The 20,167-nt window shown below is 42.6% G+C and overlaps 2 long non-coding RNA genes across 2 annotated transcripts; one reads left to right on the top strand and one right to left on the bottom strand.

The window, feature by feature from the left end:
* Window positions 1-763: 763 nt before the first annotated feature.
* Window positions 764-9,630, bottom strand: LOC145516275 (uncharacterized). Its single transcript, XR_014061252.1, has 5 exons — window positions 9,579-9,630; window positions 6,983-7,071; window positions 5,042-5,191; window positions 4,646-4,841; window positions 764-1,637 (listed from the first exon to the last, which is right to left on the bottom strand). It is a non-coding gene; the product is annotated as an uncharacterized LOC145516275 (long non-coding RNA).
* LOC145516276 (uncharacterized) lies at window positions 9,127-10,684 on the top strand. The gene is made up of 2 exons (XR_014061253.1): window positions 9,127-10,001; window positions 10,537-10,684. It is a non-coding gene; the product is annotated as an uncharacterized LOC145516276 (long non-coding RNA).
* Window positions 10,685-20,167: the final 9,483 nt, after the last annotated feature.

Raw genomic sequence — 20,167 nt, 5'->3', positions numbered from 1 at the left:
GCCAGGCCTTCCTGTCCATCACCAGCTCTCAGAGTTTACCCAAACCCATGTCTATTGAGTCGGTGATGCCATCCAGCCATCTCAACCTCTGTCGTCCCCTTCTCCTCCTGCCTTCAATCTTTCTCAGCATCAGGGTCTTTTCCAATGAGTTAGTTCTTCGCATTAGGTGGCCAAAGTATTGGAGTTTCAGCTTCAGCATCAGTCCTTCCAATGAATATTCAGGACTGATCTCCTTTAGGATGGACTGGTTGGATCTCCTTGCAGTCCAACGGACTCTCAAGAGTCCAACACTGCCAACACCACAGTTCAAAAGCATCAATTCTTTGGGGCTCAGTTTTATTTATTTCTTTGTCAATTCATCGGGCACCAAATTTCTGCCTGTTAAGCCAAGTTGTTCCTCTCACTTCAAAATAAAGCCTGGACTCAGGCTATTCCAGCTACTGTCTGCAGAGTGTGATAACACAGATTTCTTCTGGTGGAAAACGTTCTCTCTCTCTATAACATCACACGTGAATCATGGAGGACATGGCTTTATTTTCATACAGGGTGCCTTATGATTCATATTCACGTTTTTCTCTGCAAGCTTTTTTTATTATTTTAACAAGTGATAAAATGGGAATGTCAGTACCATCTTTCCAATCTTGGTATACAAGCAAGGCCATACAATGTGCAAACGGAGAGCAAGGGTGATCACACAATTGTTCCAATCTACAAATTTTTAAAGATAAAATTATTCTTCCACAGCTCATTCTGATACGGGGAGTTCATTTTCATCCTTAAGGAACATTTATTTCTTATGAAACTTATTGTTTCCATAAACAAGTATTTTCTCGGGATTTCCCATGACAGGGTAGCCACAGGATGCATACAGATCTACATAATCAATATTATCTAAAAATTAAGCTGGAGACCGTAACACCCTGACTAAGTTCTCTGTGTGCATGTGTATGTGTAAGTCTGTGTGTGTGCATGAGTGTATGTGTGTGCATGTGTGTGTATGTATGTATGTCTGTTCACCAGTGTGTGTATTTAGCATCATGGTTACACATTTCACCTTTTCCTGATGTCAAGGACGAGAGACCAACCTTATGAACTATGAGAAATGGACCAAGAGATGTCTACTCTAAATTTTCCTGCAAGAAAATCCTGGATATGATGGAAAAAGGTGTCATTGGACCACATAGAGGTGGGTTCTTGTCCCAGGGTGGTGATGTATTAACTCCGGGAAATTGTGCAGTGATGTCACTTCTCTCTCACCCGCTGTCCTCATGCACCAAATAGTGGAAATGTACCAGACGGCCACTAACAAGCCACAGGACAGTTAACGATGCCATGCTCGGACAGAAGTCCGGGGTTCCTCATAATAAACTGGATCACATTCTGATGGAGCAGGAAACAAGACGGGTGTGATTCTCCACCGCCAGCTTGATGCTGGATGGACGTCCTCTGACAAGGAGCAGAAGAAAGACAAGCACCAGCTGGAAGCCGAGGGGGAAGGGGCTGCCTTCCTGGAGCCGGCTGTGTGCACGAGGTGAGATGCAGATCAGAGCCTGATGTCCACACACAGGGAGGAAGTGTTATCACGAGGATTTTTGGGTGAAATCGTGAAATGAATCCCAATCACTGGAGGAGCAGGTCTGCATGGAAGAAAGAGAAAGCTGCATCTCTAAAACTTGGGGAATAACCCAGACATAGATTCAAAAATGTTGACAAAAATTTTAACTTCAGTCTCTTCACTTCTATTTAATACATTGGAGTGGTATTTTCTCCCTTAAATGATTGTCAAAAATTAATTAAACAATGACTGTATGAAAAACGCCCAGTACATTATATGATTTTAGTAGGTGACAGTTATCGCAACACTGGTGACAATGTATCAGCTAGTTCTGGTGTGACAAACATCCCCAGACTCAAAGACATCAAACAATAAACATTTATCATTCTTCAGGCTCTTGCAGGCCAGTGGGGCCAACTCTCACTTTAGAGATATTGAAAAATATGTTATATAAAACACAGAGATCTTCCATCCAAAATCACTCTACCATAAACCATATATACACATATACAAATCTCCTGATTTGCTTTTAAAATATATTTTACCCCTTCTGCTATTTAGGGTGGCTATTTTGAGAGGAATAGAAACATTGCCTAAGTGTGTTTGCTGTGACTTAGGTCTGAATAGTAGCTTCTTCAAGATTATATACGATGCTTTCAAATTAAAATTTCTGCATTTTATAGGACAGTAAAGGATTGAAAAGATATTGGAAATGAACCTACTATCAAGCCTGATAAGAAGGCCTAACACAAATCCACTGGATAGGTGTTCCTGCCATTGCTGGGGTATAGACATAATTTAATTAACTTTATGGAACGGAACTTGGCGGATGGCATAGATGCTGCTGGAACAACAGCGGGCATCCCAGCCTGGACTCCCTTCCGGGCACCCAGCATCCTTCTCCATGGCTTTTCCTGGGCTTCAGACTTGGCACCAAAGTATTTTCATGACACGTTTTAAAACTCGGGCCCTGCTTTCTTTCTCGGGCCCTGAAAACGTGGAGACAGTATTTTGAAGGGGTTTTGAAGATGGGATTCTGAAACTTCAAACCTTGCAGACAATGGAGCTACACAGATGTCTCAAATGTCTTCAGAAATCATTTGTCTCCGTCTGACAGCTCTAATACATTCCTACGTTTCCAGCCTTGCATTCCTCATGCATTCACCCTCCTCCCAAACCGAGGGGAACATCTATTGTCAAATGCATAAAATAACACTGGAAATGCAGACTTCAGGTAGCCAATGGTTATGTGTTATTTAAAACTTATGAACCCAAATGAGGGCTTATTTTCTCCAAATTGAAATTTATAGTTTCATTTTAGAGCACAAACCTGAATATTGATGGAGCTCAGGCTAGCTGTTGCAGAGTGGCCCTGGAAACCAAACAGGTGACCACCCAGAGGCAAGCAGCCATTATGGAAATACAGGGCCCTCCTGTGAAATATTGGAACCTGCCGCCTGAACTGATGGCTGCAGACTTAGAGCAGATTTTGTGCAGGTGATATGCAGTTAAGATTGTATCTGCTCTTACACCATGTGGTTCAAACACCCACAAAACAAGGAAACCATTGGTCACTGTCTTTTATATCTTCCAGGCTGTTAAACCCATCCCAGCAACCAGAAGTGTCATATTTGAGATCTGATCACCTCTCTATTAGATCAGCATGTGACTGATTGCTTGGTCTGTCACTTTGACAAATTTGTTATAATATAGGACTTTCTCTCTCTCTCTCTCTCTCAGTCACTCAGTCATGTCCAACTCTTTGCAGCCCTTTGGACTGTAATCTGCCAAGCCTTTCTGTCCATGGATTTTTTCAGGTAAGAATACTGGAGTGGGTTGTCATTTCCTCCTATAGATTATTAGGCTTTGGACTTTACTGTAGTTGAAATTCAGGTCAATTTATCTACAAAACATTAAAGGTCAGAGGTCCAAATCAAGTTGAAAAATCTGTCTTCAAGGAGTCTGAGATCCAGGCAGGGATGTGACTTTCTGGACACATTAACGCCTCCCGGTGTGACACTTGTGACAATGTCTAAAGTAAGACAATAAAAATAAATATACAGAGCAGTGCCGTTGGTGAAGAACCCGCCTGCCAGTGCAGGAGATGCAAGAGATGCGGGTTCAATCCTTGGGCTGGGAAGATCCCCTGGAGAAGGAAATGGCAACCCACTCCGGTGTCTGGAGAATCCCATGGACAGAGGAGCCTTGTGGGCTGAAGTCCACAGGGTGGCAAATAGTCAGACATGGCTGAGCGACTGAAAACCGTGTTTAAAAGGTCCTAACACCTATACTCCGGAGAAGCAGCAGCCACCCCAGAGGATGCTCCTCTGCCTTCAGTGCTCGCGGGATGCTGCTGTGGTCACTGCTCTGCCCCTGAGACCACTCTGGAAGCTCTCCTCCAGAAGGTTCTGGGCGCTTCTCTTGTGGGCTTGCGTATCAGCCTGTGCATGGTGCCGGCTGAGGCCACGGTCCAGGATCACTACATTTGAGTGGTTCCTGCCTCACTCTGCCTTTGAGGCCTCCCTCCTTCCGTCCTCCTTCATGGGAAGGGCTGCATGTCTGCAGTGTGGGTGCTGCCAGGAGGGTCACTGCAGGATGAAACGCAAAAGAGGAGCCAACCTGTGGGCTGCGCCTCTGGGAATGCGCTCTCATGTGAAATACACACACACACACACACACACACACACACACACACACACACACACACACACACACACACCCAGGAGACAAGAGTCTCAGAGTCAGAAGGAAACAAGCAAACCCCAACCTCGATTCCTTGTATGGGTCAAAGATGTAGGCTGATGTCGGCCACTGCAGCCCAGCTCTTTCCCCCTCCGATGCTGACAGGGGTGTGGCTGCCCTAATCCCCCTTGAGAGAACTCACTGGGGTCAGGACACAGCCAGACAATGGCAGTGGACAGAGTATCATGTGACTACGGACATCCCCCTGCCTGGCACTCAGGGCCTATGTGAGCACCCGACACGGTGGGCGAGCCCAGTGGTCTCTGCAATATTAGGTCAGCCTTATAGCAACATGGAAAGGCAGGGATTAACTATGACCACATGTCAAAAAGACAGAGGAGAACTGACATGTGCTTGTTAGAGAGTCCAGATGCATGTGTCTCCTGGGGGGGCGTCGTGAGGCTGTGCTGTCCAAATGGACCATGTCCCCGTTCATGGCTCCTCCTGGGGCACTCAGTGGCCAGGTCCGTCCGTCACTCCCACTGGGCTCTTTCTTCTCACATCAATTCATGTGATTCCTCTTCTCTGCTGACCCAACACCCACCTGCCATGCAATGAGATCGAGTGTGATCATACCAGATCATTGATGTGCTTATGTGATGGTCTCATGATGCACTCCACCCCCAGCCAGCGAGGGTCAGCGCAGGGGTTTAATCAGGGACCAGGGGCGTCCCCACTCTTCCCTTCTGGATCGATGGCCTGACCCCCTTCCAGGAAGGGGAAAATGGGAGGGCTTGAACTAACCCCTGTGCTGGAGTTCTGCCTCCTGTCTCTTCTGTATGCCTACATTCCAGGCAAGACTATTCTTCTCAAGGCCACCTTCCATTTCCTCCATCCTACGGTATTTTTCCTTAGGCGATTTGATGTTTCTCTGTGTTACAATAACCCTGGGGACTTACAAATGTGACACAGGTTAGAGCCTTCTCCACATATTATAGCAAAATAAACCCTATTTTGAAATACTTGGAGTTAAATACACACACACACACACACACACACACAGAGTTTAATACTAAAATTTGCCATAAGAAACAGCTGTGTGATTTCAGCAACTTTCATAACTTTGACATACCATATTGTTTTCAGCTGTAAAATGGTGATAATAATATTATATGCTGCATGAACTATGCTGCATAATATGTGAATGCTTATGACATCTGGCATGTGTCTGATTCTGTGCTTAAAAGCTGTTGGTTGCGATTATTACAAGTATAAACATTTGTATTACTATTTTTGTGAAGTTTCCAAAACAAGTCACTAGACAACTGAAAACTTCACACAGATGAACACATTTCATTTAATGCAAGAAATTTATTTCAATTGGAATTTCAGTCTATTTTGAAGTTGGAAGTCACGTAATTGTTCTTTCAGTCATAGAATTCTGTGGTCTTTAAGAGTAGAAATGAGCTTATTTACAAAACAGAAAGAGAATCACAGACTTCAAGAATTTAGGTTACAAGGAGGGAAGGGTAGATAGTGGGACAGATTGGGAGTTTAGGGTGGACATGTACACACTACTGTATTAAGAATGGATAACCAACAAGGAACTACCGTATATATAGCACAGGGAACTCTGCTCAAGATTCTGTAGTAACTAAAATGGGGAAATAGAAAATGACTAGATACATGTATATGTATAAACTAAATCACTTTGCTCTACACCTGAAACTAATATGACATTGTTAGTCAACTATGTTCCAACATAAATTAAAATTAAAAAAAAAAGAGTGGAAAACTCTTTCTTGTGCTTTGCTATTTCCTGTAGTCTTTCTCTATTAAAACATAGTTTCAACATCAAATGCATAAAATTTAATTAAAACAAAAAATCCTAATTAAAGTGCTTCCGGTAATTAGTTTGCTCCATTAAAACTATATGCTCTATTATAAATTCTTTGTGATCACTTGTATACTAGCATCAGAAAAAAAAAATTATTTGGGTGGAACTATGAGGAATTGCCTTTTTGTATGTCAAAAGGTCAAATATTGGCAATTTCATAAGGTTTCTACAAATATTTAATTTGTGAAATAAAGTACAAATACATCTTTTTTTATTAAAAAAATGATCATCTGAAGTAACTAAAGCAGTTTAAACAGGACAGTTTAAAAGTTAGTATGTTTTGAATGAACTGCAGACAATCCTACTGTGTATACATCATCGCTGTGGATTGAGTAGCTGACTCGTTTAGGGCTGAATGAAATATTTATGGTGGACCAAATAAAGCTGCGATGGAATGGCAAGTTCCTATATCTGGGGACATCACTGTCACTGTGGGCACTGGTGAAGTAGCTCTGGCCTAATTTCCTCTGACTCTGGATGTGTGCAAATCACAGGGAAATGTGAACTGACTATAGACTGAGAAAATCGGCAAAGACAGAAAATCATTGCAAATCAGAACCTTATCAATATTTCACAAGGCTGAGACTAAATGTCTTACTCCTCCAGAAACAGAAAGCAGTTTTCTGAAACCATAATTCTGAGATTGAAAAAAAAAAGAAGTTCACAACACAGTTCAATGCCAAGGGCTGAAGGCAGACCTCCAAATCCATTGTTTGTGTGTATCTGAGTCACATGTGATGACAATGTGTGTGCTGACCGTAAGTATCTCTGAATAAAAGAGCTATTTTTATGGGAAAATGTTTAGTCTATGCACTGCCTACAATATACGAACCGAGTTGTGTCCGAACCTGTTGGAATCCATTCTGATTGGTTCTTCTTAGGGTGGCTACGACCTGGATCTCACCAACAGTGGCCTCATCCCTCTCTCTCATCCTTTCTGACTCCAGAAGGAAAAAAAAAGTGTTCTTTCATGGCCTGCTTGTAAAGTTTTTCTTAACATCCTCACCATGACAGCCTCGAGCAGAAAACAAAACATGCAAACAAGAAGTAACTTTTAAACTGAACCCTAAAAGGAGTGAACTTTTAAGCCTAGTGTTTTAATCAAGAAATATAGTCAGTTGCATAAAGCTTTGGAGATATAAATTCATTGTTCTGTGATAAATTTCCCTTCTGGATGGAAGCAAATAAACCAAGCAAAATAAACAAAACACACCAATTAAGGTTCAGCTTCCTACTTCACATAAACTGAGAGAACATTGATAAATTTAGCCATTCACTGAGACTGGAAGGCTTGTGTTTTGCTTTGTCATTAAAGTTTCTGCCTTAAGGAAGAAAAAAAAAATACTGCCGGTGTTTATGAAAGGGGGTGGGGAGTGGTCTGTAGTAAGGAAGAGGTCTTAGATACATCAGAAATTTTGTTAAAATGTTCTGTTGTACAACTGGACTCCAATTTTAAATAAAATGTTTAAGTGTTCTGGGCAGGAAAAGGTGGTCAATTTAGAGAATATACAGTTGTAAAAAAAATCATAATCGCCTAAGAGGCTGGCTCAAGCACACACAAGTGCGGACACACACACACACACACACACACACTCCGGGCTCAGAGCACACTAAAGTGTCCTCCAGTGTGAAAGCCTTCCTCCGTTCAAGTGCTCCCGTATCCCCTCTTCCTTGGTGGGCTACCTCCCAACTCCCAATGCCCTGAGCCCCCCACTCAGCTGGAATGGTTCCTGCTGAGGGAGCACTTTCTCTGTCTCAAATATAAGTCGCGTTATAGTCCTTTCTTACTAGATGTCCTGCCCCTCTTCACGCTCTGACACTATCTCCTTTGTGACGTGCTCACCTCGAGGCCTCTGTGTGGTGTGGCCACCCCCCATTCACAGTTCTCTGCAGACTCTGCCCACCCTGCCTCTGGTCGCTGTGGGCTCCCCCAGGCCTCTGCCCTCTCTTCTCACACCCTCCCTGGGATCCTAACCCATGGCTATGGTTCCTCTCATCACCCACAAGCTCATGATCCTCCAGCAGGTATTTTGCCCTTATTTGTGTCCCCAGGGCCAGTTACAACTTGAAGAGCCCAACACCAGGATCCATGGCTTCCCATCAAATATTTTAAGACTTTCAAGATGGTGGTAGTGGAGCACACCAGAACACGGTCCTGGGACAACACATAGGCTGGATGTGGTTCCCACCTCTGTGCTGGGAGGAGCCACTGATGAGTGTCAGAGGTCAGTCTCTGCATCCGGGGAGCTTGACCCAGAGTGAGCTATGGGGTTGGGTGTGAGTGATGGCAGCCTCGGGAGCCAAGATGGTGGTCAACAAGGCTGTGCCCAGCCATCCAACTGAAAGAAATGGAGGATTGGGGAGCTGGTCTATCCCAACAAAAGTCGCTGTGGCCCACTTTTCAAGCTGAGCCAGTTTCTCGGCCCTAATGCACTAACAGGAGCAAAGGCTGGTCCCCAGGAAGAAGACAGAGGTTGGGCAGATGGGATCAAAGGCTGGAAGTGAGAAGTGCCCTCTCTCATTGCTCTCAGGACCCTGGGGTGGGGGAGTCTGTGCTCCTCCTCCTCACCTTGAGGTTCTGGGGTCCTGAGGTTATGGTTCCCCGGGGCAGACCCTTCCTAACCTGGATACCTAGAGGCCATTCCTTCAATGCTATGCTATGGCTGCCTCTTCTACCGCTTCAGAGTCCTCGTGCTGCAGGACCAGCGAACAAGGGCAGACTCACCATCCTGGCAAGAGAAGAGCTGCTCTTATATCACAGGTGCTAGGAAATGGCTTTGGCACAAGGTGGTCCCTTGACTCACTTGCTGCTGCCCTCTTGGCCACCCTTGTCTTTGAGGGGGCATCACCTCCACCAAGGCCTCAGGAAGGTATGTGGGCAGCAGAGGTACTGACGGGGAGGGGACTCTAGCACGGCTATTGCAGGGGGCGGAGAGGAGGGTCGCCTGCAGCAGGGGAGGCTCTGGCCCACTCTCTCATCTTCCACTTGCAGGTTTTCCCAGGATGCACAGCCAGCTAGAATCTCAGAACTTCTGTTTCCCGTGGGATGAATTCACTGGTGTACGCATGGGGTACAAAGTGTGGACTCCTATAGACGCCACTCGGTGGATTTGGGTGCACCACCCCAAATCCTCAACAGGCTCAAACCCAACATCCCCTTGGACTGGGGCAGTGGTGCTCTCACTGAGGACTCAGCTGACTTCCTCTCCGGCAATTGTGCCCAAATGGGAGATGGTGCCCAGCACAGAATTCTGACCGCTCCCCAAGACAGTGTACAAGGCCAGGTCCGTGGGGGATCTGAAGGCTCCTCTGCCCCAAATGGCACAAATTGGCAGAACCTTCCAGCATCCGAGCTCCCCAGGACCAGTCAAAGCCTCTCCTAGATTAGTTCTGCAGCACAGCTCTTCCCCCTACTCAGGTCTGCTCCCCTCCCACCGAACTTGCCTCATCTTGAGAGTGCTCCCCAGGAAGCTGTCTGATTTCCCATCTCCATCTCAGAAATTGTTTCCCTAGGAGCCTGACCTTTGACATTGCCTCTCATTTATTCCAGAACAATAACCACATCATGTCACAGCACAGGTGAGCAGGGAAGGAGAGAGGTTACTAACCAACAGAATTGCAGATTTCTTCCAGCACATGGAGAATATGCAGGAATGGACTTTGAAGGTGTTAAATGGGGAAGAGCAGAATGTGAATCTGGACAGGAGAGTGTATTGACATGGGAGCAGCCCTTGTTACTTGGGGTTTAACATCTGGACCAGGACTCCAAGAAGAATCTTAACATACTTGTCATCTGGCTTCTTAAAGCGTGGATCTAGAGATGAGCTGGAATGAAGAGAGCAGAGTTGCTGGAAATTCCCTGCCAGGGTATGGGAGGGAAGGACAGACGCTCAGGGAGGTGGTGCTGGGAAATGAGCTTATTATATGAGAGCAAACACGAGCCCTGGTCAGATTTCTCCAAGTACACTATTGGTTTCTTTACTCAGACAAGTGTCTTTGAGAAGTTCAGTGGTGACTTTCAGCCATAGGTCTGAGTTGCCTGTAAGAGATGGCAACATGAAATGGGAATCCCGGATACCAGTTCAAAGGCTAGATTCTCCAACAGCAGAGCTTAGCCATCAGTGACCAGGTGAATGTACTTCTTGAGCAGATAGACAAACATGGTGGCAAGCAGAGCGCTTTAGCCTGAAACAGTCAGGGAAGATGCTATCAGACAATAGCATTACTAGGGCTGTGAAATACGGGCCACTGATCAGGGTATGGTCTGATTTACTTAACAAAAAGAGAAAGAGAGAGAGCACACCAGTGCTCGGAGTAGAAACCAATAGCAGTCCTGCTTTAAACCCATTTCAGAGTTGGTTCAATAGATTCACAGATCCTCCCTGCTATTTTAAATCCCTAGTTCTCAATGGACTTGAGTCAGAATTCCATTTTTCTCCTGGATCCTGGAAAACCACGATGGCATTTTGGTAACCGTGATATTGTTGAGCACCTACTATGTCACCAGTGCTTGGCCTGTGTTATGGCATTTAATTAAATCCTCATCAAAACCTTCTGCTATGCTGTGCTCAGTCGGGTATGCCTTTTTGCGACTCCATGCACTATAGCCCACCAGGCTCCTCTCTCCATGGAGTTTTCCGGCAACAATACTGGAGTGGGTTGTCATTTCCTACTCCAGGGGATCTTCCCGGCCTCAGGGATTGAACACATATCTCTTTCATCTGCTGCATTGGCAGGCGGATTCTTTACCACTGCACCACTTGGGAACTCCAAAAGGACAGATGTAATTATATCTGTTTGGAGGTGAGACCTTGTGCCTAAGGTCAGGCATCCTTCAATGGCAGATTGGCATCTAGGATCTTCTGGTACATGGCTTGAATTCAGATTTGTAGTCAATGCTGCTTTCTCTTGGCTTAAAATTAAATTTTTCAGAGGATGATTTGCTTATTTATTTTAGATTAATGGCTCTATTTGCAACTACGTAAAAATTCCTGCAACCCTTCACCAATACCAATGGCATGTACCTTTCCTCATCTCCTCTCTCCATGCGTCTTAATTATACCACTTCAAATGTCCTCCTTATAGAGAAAATATGTAGTCTTTTCCAGTTATTTTTAAACTGCACCCCCAAAATAAAATTAAATATATTTTCTTTAAAATTTTAGTTAATACTATTTTTTTGTTCTAGTTGCTGTTTACTGCTAGAATTAAAAAGGGAATGAAATGTTTCAAGGGAAAGATCCACAGCGTGAAGACTTCCTAAAGAGAGGTCTTGTTGGGGGCATGTCCACATTTTGTCCAAGAGATTTGCCAGGAGGCATCATCCACTGTTGGAAGTGACCTCTTTGCAAAAAGCTTTGCACATCCCCAAGCGACAGGAAGCAACACTCCCAGCTTTGCCTCTGCGGCTCATTCTATTTTTCCCTAAATGCTGCTCTCCATTGGCACCCTCTCTGTATCCTGTGTCAATCTGCTTAGGTCCACTGTCTGAATTTCCTAATAAAGACCGAACACAGATGAGTGCTCCGATAACACCTTTGACAGCAAGTGATCTAGCCTGCGTTGCTGGGGAGGAGTGGAGTGTGCAACTTTGGAGAGTCTCGTGCCAAGCTGGAGGGGGCTGATTGTGATGGTGACTATTTCCGGGTTAATCTTTCAAAGCTTTATTTATAGGGAGTGAATATATAAACAAAACAGGAGATACATATATATATATAATCTCCTCAAGCAGGCAGAGAGGGAGAAAACCGTGGTGGTACGGAGCCCTGTAATCGCAGCGGAGCGGCCCCGTCCGTGGCTAATGGAAGGGTTATGGGATATCCTAATCCCTTCCCTGAGCTCCTTTGGTGCAGCCATGATGACTAAATTTCTTGTGTCTTATCGCACTGTCACAGGCTGGTACCAGGAGAAGGGGCTCTGAAGAAAGCACAGCATGAAAAGCGAGAAAGACGATGATCAGATTACCAGCCTCTGGATCTGTGAATCGGTCCCAATCTGACCAGAGCAGGCTTGATTCCAGACCCACGGGGTGGGGGGATGTAAACTCCACCCTCAGCCCCTTCAGCCTAGCACACCACTGTTTTTAAAGAACCCCAGACGTCTTTCCCATCACTATGGTGTAGTTTTCTCTTTCTGCCCTGGTCTACCCGTTATAAATCTTCTACTGAAAGACACAACCCTTCTGGAACTTCGGGGATGGGAAAATCAGATGGATTTCATGTTAGAAATCCCCCTTAGAAGATTGAATATCAAAAGAGGTGGTGATGTGGGAACCAAAGCTCATTGCCCCTTCAGGTCGTGTGTGAGTCTCATACAGGTTTTCTTGGGTAAACAAAGGTGGGGTTCTCCGAGACACAGAGCATCATTGCTTCTGAGAGTCTGAACCATCCCCCTCCACAGACACAAGACCCAGTGGTATGCACAGCATCTTTCTGCTTCTCAAAGTGTTTGCCTGCCTTGCCTTGTGAGGAAGAATTTATTTCGCCTGCTGCCTGCTGCCTGATGCCTGATTCTCAGGGTGCTTAGTCCAACAATGGTGATGTTCACGGTCAATGAAATGCATACACCTGCGTTAATTTTTTAACCTAGGGCAATATTAAGCACGGGTTGAAGGACACAGCTTCTGCTCAAAGAGTCTCAGAGACCCATGGTCAGCTTTATGGAGAACAACATAATGTATGCCTACGGGCCATGTTCTTCACAAGTTGTGGGGCTTTGAGCCAATCTTTCACAAGCTTGGGGAGGGAGTAGATGCATCGTGGTGGAAAATGCTTGTTCTCTGGTCCCCTGGCTGTTAGGACAGATCCAGCTACAGAATGCATGTGTGCTCAGTGGCTCAGTTCAGTTCAGTTCGGTTTAGTCTCTCAGTCGTGTCCGACTCTTTGCGACCCCATGGACTGCAGCATGCCAGGCCTCTCTGTCCATCACCAACTCCCGGAGTTTACTCAAACTCCTGTCCATTGAGTCGGTGATGCCATCCAACCATCTCATCCTCTGTCGTCTCCTTCTCCTCCTGCCTTCAATCTTTCCCAGCATCAGGTTTCTTTCAAATGAGTCAGCACTTCGCATCAGGTGGCCAAAGTATTGGAGTTTCAACTTCAACAGCAGTCCTTCCAATGAACACCCAGGACTGATCTCCTTTAGGATAGACTTGTTGGATCTCCTTGCAGTCCAAGGGACTCTCAAGAGTTTTCTCCAACATCACAGTTCAAAAGCGTCAATTCTTCGGCAGTCAGCTTTCTTTATAGTCCAACTCTCACATCCATACATGACCACTGAAAAAACCATAGCCTTGACTAGATGGACCTTTGTTGGCAAAGTAATGTCTCTGCTTTTTAATATTCAGTCTAGGTTGGTCATAACTTTTCTTCCAAGGAGTAAGTGTCTTTTAATTTCATGGCTGCAGTCACCATCTACAGTGATTTTGGAGACCAAAAAAGTAAAGTCAGCCACTGTTTCCACTGTTTCCCCATCTATTTGGCATGAAGTGGTGGAACAGGATGCCATGATCTTAGTTTTTTGAATGTTGAGCTTTAAGCCATCTTTTTCAATCTCCTCTTTCACTTTCATGTGAAAATGTGTCTAATTCAGTTGTGTCTAGCTCTTTGCAGCCCCGTGGACTGTAGCTCCTGCAACTCCACTGTCCATGGGAATTTCCAGGTAAGAACACTGAAGTGGGTTGCCATTTCCTACTGCAGGGGCTCATCCTGACCTCAGAGATCAAACCCAACTCTCTTGCATCTCCTGCGCTGACAGATTCTTTACCACTGAGCCATCTGGGAAACCCCCAACTACAGCAGGTTGCTTTAACAATTGTTGGACAAAGTTAAACATGCACCAGGGTTAGGGAAACAGGACTCTGACAAGGAAATCTTGTACTGAACATGCAATCCCAGGGAAAGAAAGAACTGAAATATCCTGGCAAAGAACCTGGAGGGGAAAGGATGCTGAAATTCACCTCAAAAATGGCTACCCCTATAGTCTGTATAAGAGAAAGATGGATAGAAGGGAGATGATGCCAGGACATAGGTCTTGGAGGCAGTTTTGGTGTGAAAGGGGATCCTTCAGGAAGCCGAGAGAAGATTTCTTCTGAGAAGGATGAAAATGAGGGACGTGGGTGAGAAGTGTGAGGAGCGCTCGCTATGGAAAGCTCATGACAAGGACAGGTCTGTGCAGGTGAGGAGGGTAGACTTGAATTGGAACCACTATTTGCTTCTTGAGAATCTGTTTGACCCCATTGTGTTTCCTAGGTGAAAGGAGGAAAAAGTCACTGAGGGCTAAATAATGTTTTTAAAATCTGTAGGAAAAGTGGCAAGAGAGAAATGATGGGGTGAGTGTTGACAACTGGAAATGAGAAACAGGAAACATTAATAAAAATAAATATATTTTGAAGTTTTAGGGACAAGCTGTGTTTACTGAGAAGCATTTTAGTTTTCTTAAAAGACTTAGAACCTTCTTTAAAAGAATTATTTTCTGCTCAAGAAGATGTTACTCATAAGGGAAATTATAATGGTTGCTTTAATATGATCAAATATAATAAGTATTAAACATTACACTCAATTTTGAGAGACTGACTCTCTTTTACCCCTTGATAGCACTGTCCTTGAATTAATATACAGATTGGGCCCATATGAATGAATAATAGTTTACAAGTTCAAATATAAGTCATTAGTTCTTGGTAAAATATCAAATATGATGCATTTAGTATTTGCAAAACAGACCTAGAGAAATTTGGAAAAAAACATGTTCTCAAAACTTTAAAACATATTATATATTTTTTTGAATTTTTTTTGAATTTTTTTTTTTATTTAAGTATATTATCTTGATGTGGAACAATGAAACTTGGCCAATTTGCAAACTGAGGGAACAGTCATTAGAGCTAAAGGAAGAAAAACACATGCATATGCAAATAGACCATGTCTTTAAGTTGCAGAAAGCGTGACATATTCTTTTGTAAAATATAAACTACAATTACATAAGATAAATTAAGATAATAAAACATAAAATGTGAAATTGTTTGACATCTTTATGCAGTTGAATCTCACTGACTGCAGATTTTCATGGTTGTTTGCACCGGAGGCAAAAGGGCAGTTTTGAAGGGTCCTGACTGTGCAGTCAGAGGGGCTCATGTTGAAGCCCAGCTCTGGGTTCCATGCAGAAACCCTGAAGTGAGCAGCTCCAGAGCCTCCCACAGCTGCGTCATCACCTGTGGAAGGGGTTACAGGGCTGCTCCAAGAATTACCTTGAGGAACCCAAAGTACAGAGAAAAGTGTCCATGGATATGGGCTACCTTCACTAATGATGAGAGAGATGTGTGTGTGCGTGTATGCACTTGTGGGTGTGATGTTAAAGGGATCTCTGTGTCATGGGTCATACACATAAATAATTGTATAATTGCTCTTTCTTTGTAACTAGGTATGGGCTACCTTCACTAATGATGAGAGAGATGTGCGAGAGAGACAATCGCATAATTGTTCTTTCTCTGTAACTTGATATTGTGGGGAAACTTTTTGTATGCTTATTGGTTTGTCAAGACAAAAAGATTCTCCCAACAGGTCCGTGTTTGTATAGGTCTGGATTTCTCAGCCTCGACACTCTCGGCACTTTGGAACAGATACTTCTTTGTTGTGGGGCCATCTTGTGCATTGTCAGGTGGGCAGCAGTGTCACTGGCCAGATGCAGGCAATAATTTCCCCTCCAGCTGTGTGTCCCCAGACATTGCAAATGCCTTCCATGAGGCCCTCAGACAAGCTGGGGGAAGCTGGGGACACAGCATCTCCACACCTCAGTGTTTAGTGCTTGACCATAATATGCAGGCACGTTGCCTCAGAGGGCAGTCATGTAGCTTTATATCCTCAATAGGAAGGGCTCTGGTGAAGTCCCGGGATGATACATGCGTCAGCCCTGACCTGCCTTTATGCACCATGGGTCATCAGGGTCAGGCTCAGTGACATGCAGTGAGCTGGCTACACGTGCCAACCGTCTGATTTGAGGTGGAACAAAACCATAACCAGACCATCTTTAAGGGCCTCAAATTATGCTTCTATCACTTTTCTTCTGAATCAAATCCAAGACTGCAAAATGGGGGACGGGGGCGTCCTAAAAGGAGAATATGGTGTGCTCTCCAAATAAAGTGCAGGAAAATAAGGCCTGAGAACCTGTGAATCTCCAGGGGCAAATAGAAGAGGCGGTGGGAGTGCAGGTCTCTCTTTCACTCTCTTGCGAAAGGACCCTTTGCTGATCCCCAGACGTTCCACCTTGGAAGAAGTACAGCACATGCCTTCCAGGAATTCAATCAGGAAACCTGAGTGGTCCAGGTCCTTGAGGACCAAACATGGTGCTCAAGACTGAATGCAATTTAGATTAGAAGCATCTTCTGTAGGCAAACTTTCCTTAAACCCTTGCATTTTCCTGGATGGATGATGCTCCACTGCTCCGACTTTTAGTACACGAGACAGTCAATCATGTGACCCCTAAAGATAATTAGAATGTCACAGTTAAGACAGTTCCTGGGGCTTCCCTGGTGGCTTAGTGGTAAGGAATCCTGTCAACGCAGGAGACACGGGTTTGATCCCTGATCCAGGAAGATTCCACCTGCCGTGGGGCACCTAGGCCCGTGGCCACAATTATTGAGCCTATGCTCTAGAGCCCTCAACTACTGAGCCCATGTGCCACAACTTCTGAAGCCTGCGTGCCTTTGAGCCCAGGCTCTGCAACAAGAGAAATCACTGCAATGAGAAGCATGTGAGTCGCAACTAGAGGGTAGACCTCACTCACTGTTACTAGAGAAAAGTCCACACAGCAGTGAAGACCCAGCACAGTCAAAGGTAAATAAATGAAATTATTAAAAAAAAAAAGACAGCTCCTAAAATGGCTTATACATTTTAAAAACCTTTTTTAAAAGTTAAATTGTGTGCACAATGTAAATTAGAATATTGAGTGATTTACTGAAATACTCTTTTAAAAAACTAGTTGAATGGAAAAGTAATACATTATTGAAATTGATTCATATTTTTTTTTTCTCTTGATCTGGTATAATGGTCACACTAGTATTTTAACTCTGATCATAGTAAAGATGAAAACACCAATCCGTTCTGTATGATATTTTTGGGAAAAGAAAAAAATAAACAACCAAATCAACAGAGAATTCAATTCAAAGCAACCAAGCCAACAGAGAATTCAGTTTGTAACAAAATCTTCAAGAAATTCAGCGAAACGGTTCAGAAGGAGAGGTTTGTACTTCTCAATTATCTTAGAAAATGGAAAAACAAGCAAATGTTATGGATAAAAATATGTTCTTTCACACAATGTACGTTCAGAGAAATATGCTTTTCATATGAATAACTTAGTGTCCTTATATCTAAATAATATATGTAAAAAAACACATTTTTAAAGGATGAAACTTGCTGGAAGCTCTATGCACTTGCTAATGAATACAGTAAGAACACTTTGTGTTGTGTTTATGTTAATATGTGCATGCTAGCTTCAGTTGTGTCTGACTCTTTGCGACCCTATGGACTGTAGCCCACCAGGCTCCTCTGTTGATAAGATTCTCCAGGCAAGAATACTGGAGTGGGTTGCCATGCCTTCCTCCAGGGGATCTTCCCCACCCAGGGATCGAACCCAAGTCTCTTACATCCCCTGAAGTAGCAGACAGGTTCTTTACCACTAGCACCACCTGGGAAGGAGTCTACCATGCTACACAATACTGTTTACAACTTTACCTTAAACTGATTTTTAGATTGATTATAAAATAACTTACTTTGCAGAAAATCTAGAAAAACACTAATTTTGCTGTTCATTTTATATTTTAATGCATTTATTTTCAATTTTTTCTTTAATAATGAAAAGCTAACATTTAAAGAGTGCTTTTAAAATCTTGTATATTAAATTATTCACACACATCCTTTCTTGTAACATAATGCAATGATTTTCTGAGGTAGGTAATATTAGTAAAATATCATTAAATATATGGTTTTAAATACTTAACTGAAATTCTCATGAATACAAGTTATACATTACATTTTAAACAATATTTGATGTGACTATTTTAAATATATTCTAATATATTAACATTATTCTATTTATAAATTTATTTATTTTATATTATTCTACTAGTTAAATGGACTCTCTTTAGCTAATCTCTAATATTGGACATTTGTATCTTTACTTGTTTTACCCAATTTATAATTCACTAAGATTCTCCAACATAAATCTTAGTGTTCTTGTTTGATTATTTCAATTTAATATTCTACATAACACAAAAAACAGCATGCAAACATTTATAATGTCACATACTGGCAAGCGTTAAGTTGCCTTTCAGTAGAATGGGTCAATCGTTCATGGTACATCCATTTAATGAAATATTCAGTGGTAAAAAGAAATGAACACGACTAAGAAAGCATGGATAAATCTTAAATGCACATCACTAAGTGAGAGATTCAATCAGAAAAGGCGACAAAGTACTTGATTATGTTCAAGTGACGTCTGGAAGAGGCAGTACTGCAGAGATGCCCTAGAGACCAGTAGTTGTCAAGAATCCCAGGAATTAAGTAGATAAAGAATAGCAGGTATTTTAGGACAGTGAAACCATTCTGTATGAAACATCACAGTGGATACATCACACTCTTCAGTTGTCAAAATCCATAAAGCTCTAGCATAAAGAGTAAGTACTAATACGTGCAAAATTGAAAGCTCATTTAGGAGGCTGAGATATCCTTTGTCTGAATGTATAATGTTAGCAGGATCTAACTGCTTGACAAATGTATGAAACAACATCACTGAGAAGGTGGCAACCTATACGTCTTTGGGAACGGATTGGATTTGTCAGACTAAAAGCAAAAAGGAACTGCCCATAAGCACTGTACTCTCATTGATGAAATTGTTTTCCAAGGGGGTATACATTAACAATTCTGGAAAAACTATACAGGCCCACTGATGTTGAACACTTATGTAAATAGATGCAGATAGTAGGAGTCAGTTATCCTATTGTTGGATTTGGAGGTTACAGACAACCCAGAAGAAGAATAAAATTATCCACATGTAACAAATTAAAGTGGGAGACATCAGTATGAACCCATATTTAACAGTACAGATACAGAAGTATATATAGATATAGACACAGGTAAGTAAATATACATAAGTTGGTATACATTCCTATGTTTCTTTACTGAGACGACCTGAATGCAATGACACCCCATCTACAACAAGAACACCTAACACTAAAATCTGGATTTCTCTTACCATTCTCTAATAAAAGGAATCAGGGATATTTGGAGAAGAGCTAATTCTGGGACAAGGACAAGAAATAGACAAGATGAGACTAGACTATCTTACATTAATCTTACATTTTGTAGTACAAAAAATACAGAAGTGCTCAAAGGAAAAGAATTTGCATTGGCAGAAGTATTTCAAAGAAACATCAAATGTGATTATTGTAAGGTGTTAATATGGAGGAAACCAGGTCTGGGTTATATAGGAGTCTCTGTAATATCCTTGTTATTTTTCAGTAAAAGTAAAACTATTATAAAGTTTTTTTAAAAAGTCTATGTAAATAACTCATTGGATAGGACTTAATAGAATATTAGAGTCTACTAAGAAAGAATCAGTAATTTGAATATAGACTAATAGAAACTCTCAAATATGAAAAGCAGAGAGAAAATAAATTGAAAAGAAATAAACATATCCTCAAAGACCTGAGAAAGATATTTATTTCTATAATATGTTTAATTTTAGACCCAGAGTGAGAAAAGATAGAAATTGGAACTAAAAAAACAAAAAACCTTAATGACAAAAAATTTCTCAAGTTTGGTGGACAATATCAACTTAGACAACCAAGAAACACATGAGTTTTAAGAATAAATAAAAATAGAACTGAACCTAGGGACAAAATATTCAAACTACTGAATATCAAAGATAAAACAAATAGCTTGAAAGCAGACAGAGAAGAGAAAAGAAAATACATATTATCTGCAGGGGAGCCATAAATGAATGATGGCTGACTTGTCATCAAAATCAGCTGACATCAGAATTAT

The sequence above is a fragment of the Giraffa tippelskirchi genome, chromosome 8 (genome assembly GCF_054371585.1).
Source record: "Giraffa tippelskirchi isolate mGirTip1 chromosome 8, T2T-mGirTip1v1.2.pri, whole genome shotgun sequence".
NCBI lineage: Eukaryota > Metazoa > Chordata > Mammalia > Artiodactyla > Giraffidae > Giraffa > Giraffa tippelskirchi.
This window is presented reverse-complemented; position numbering and strand designations above follow the sequence as displayed.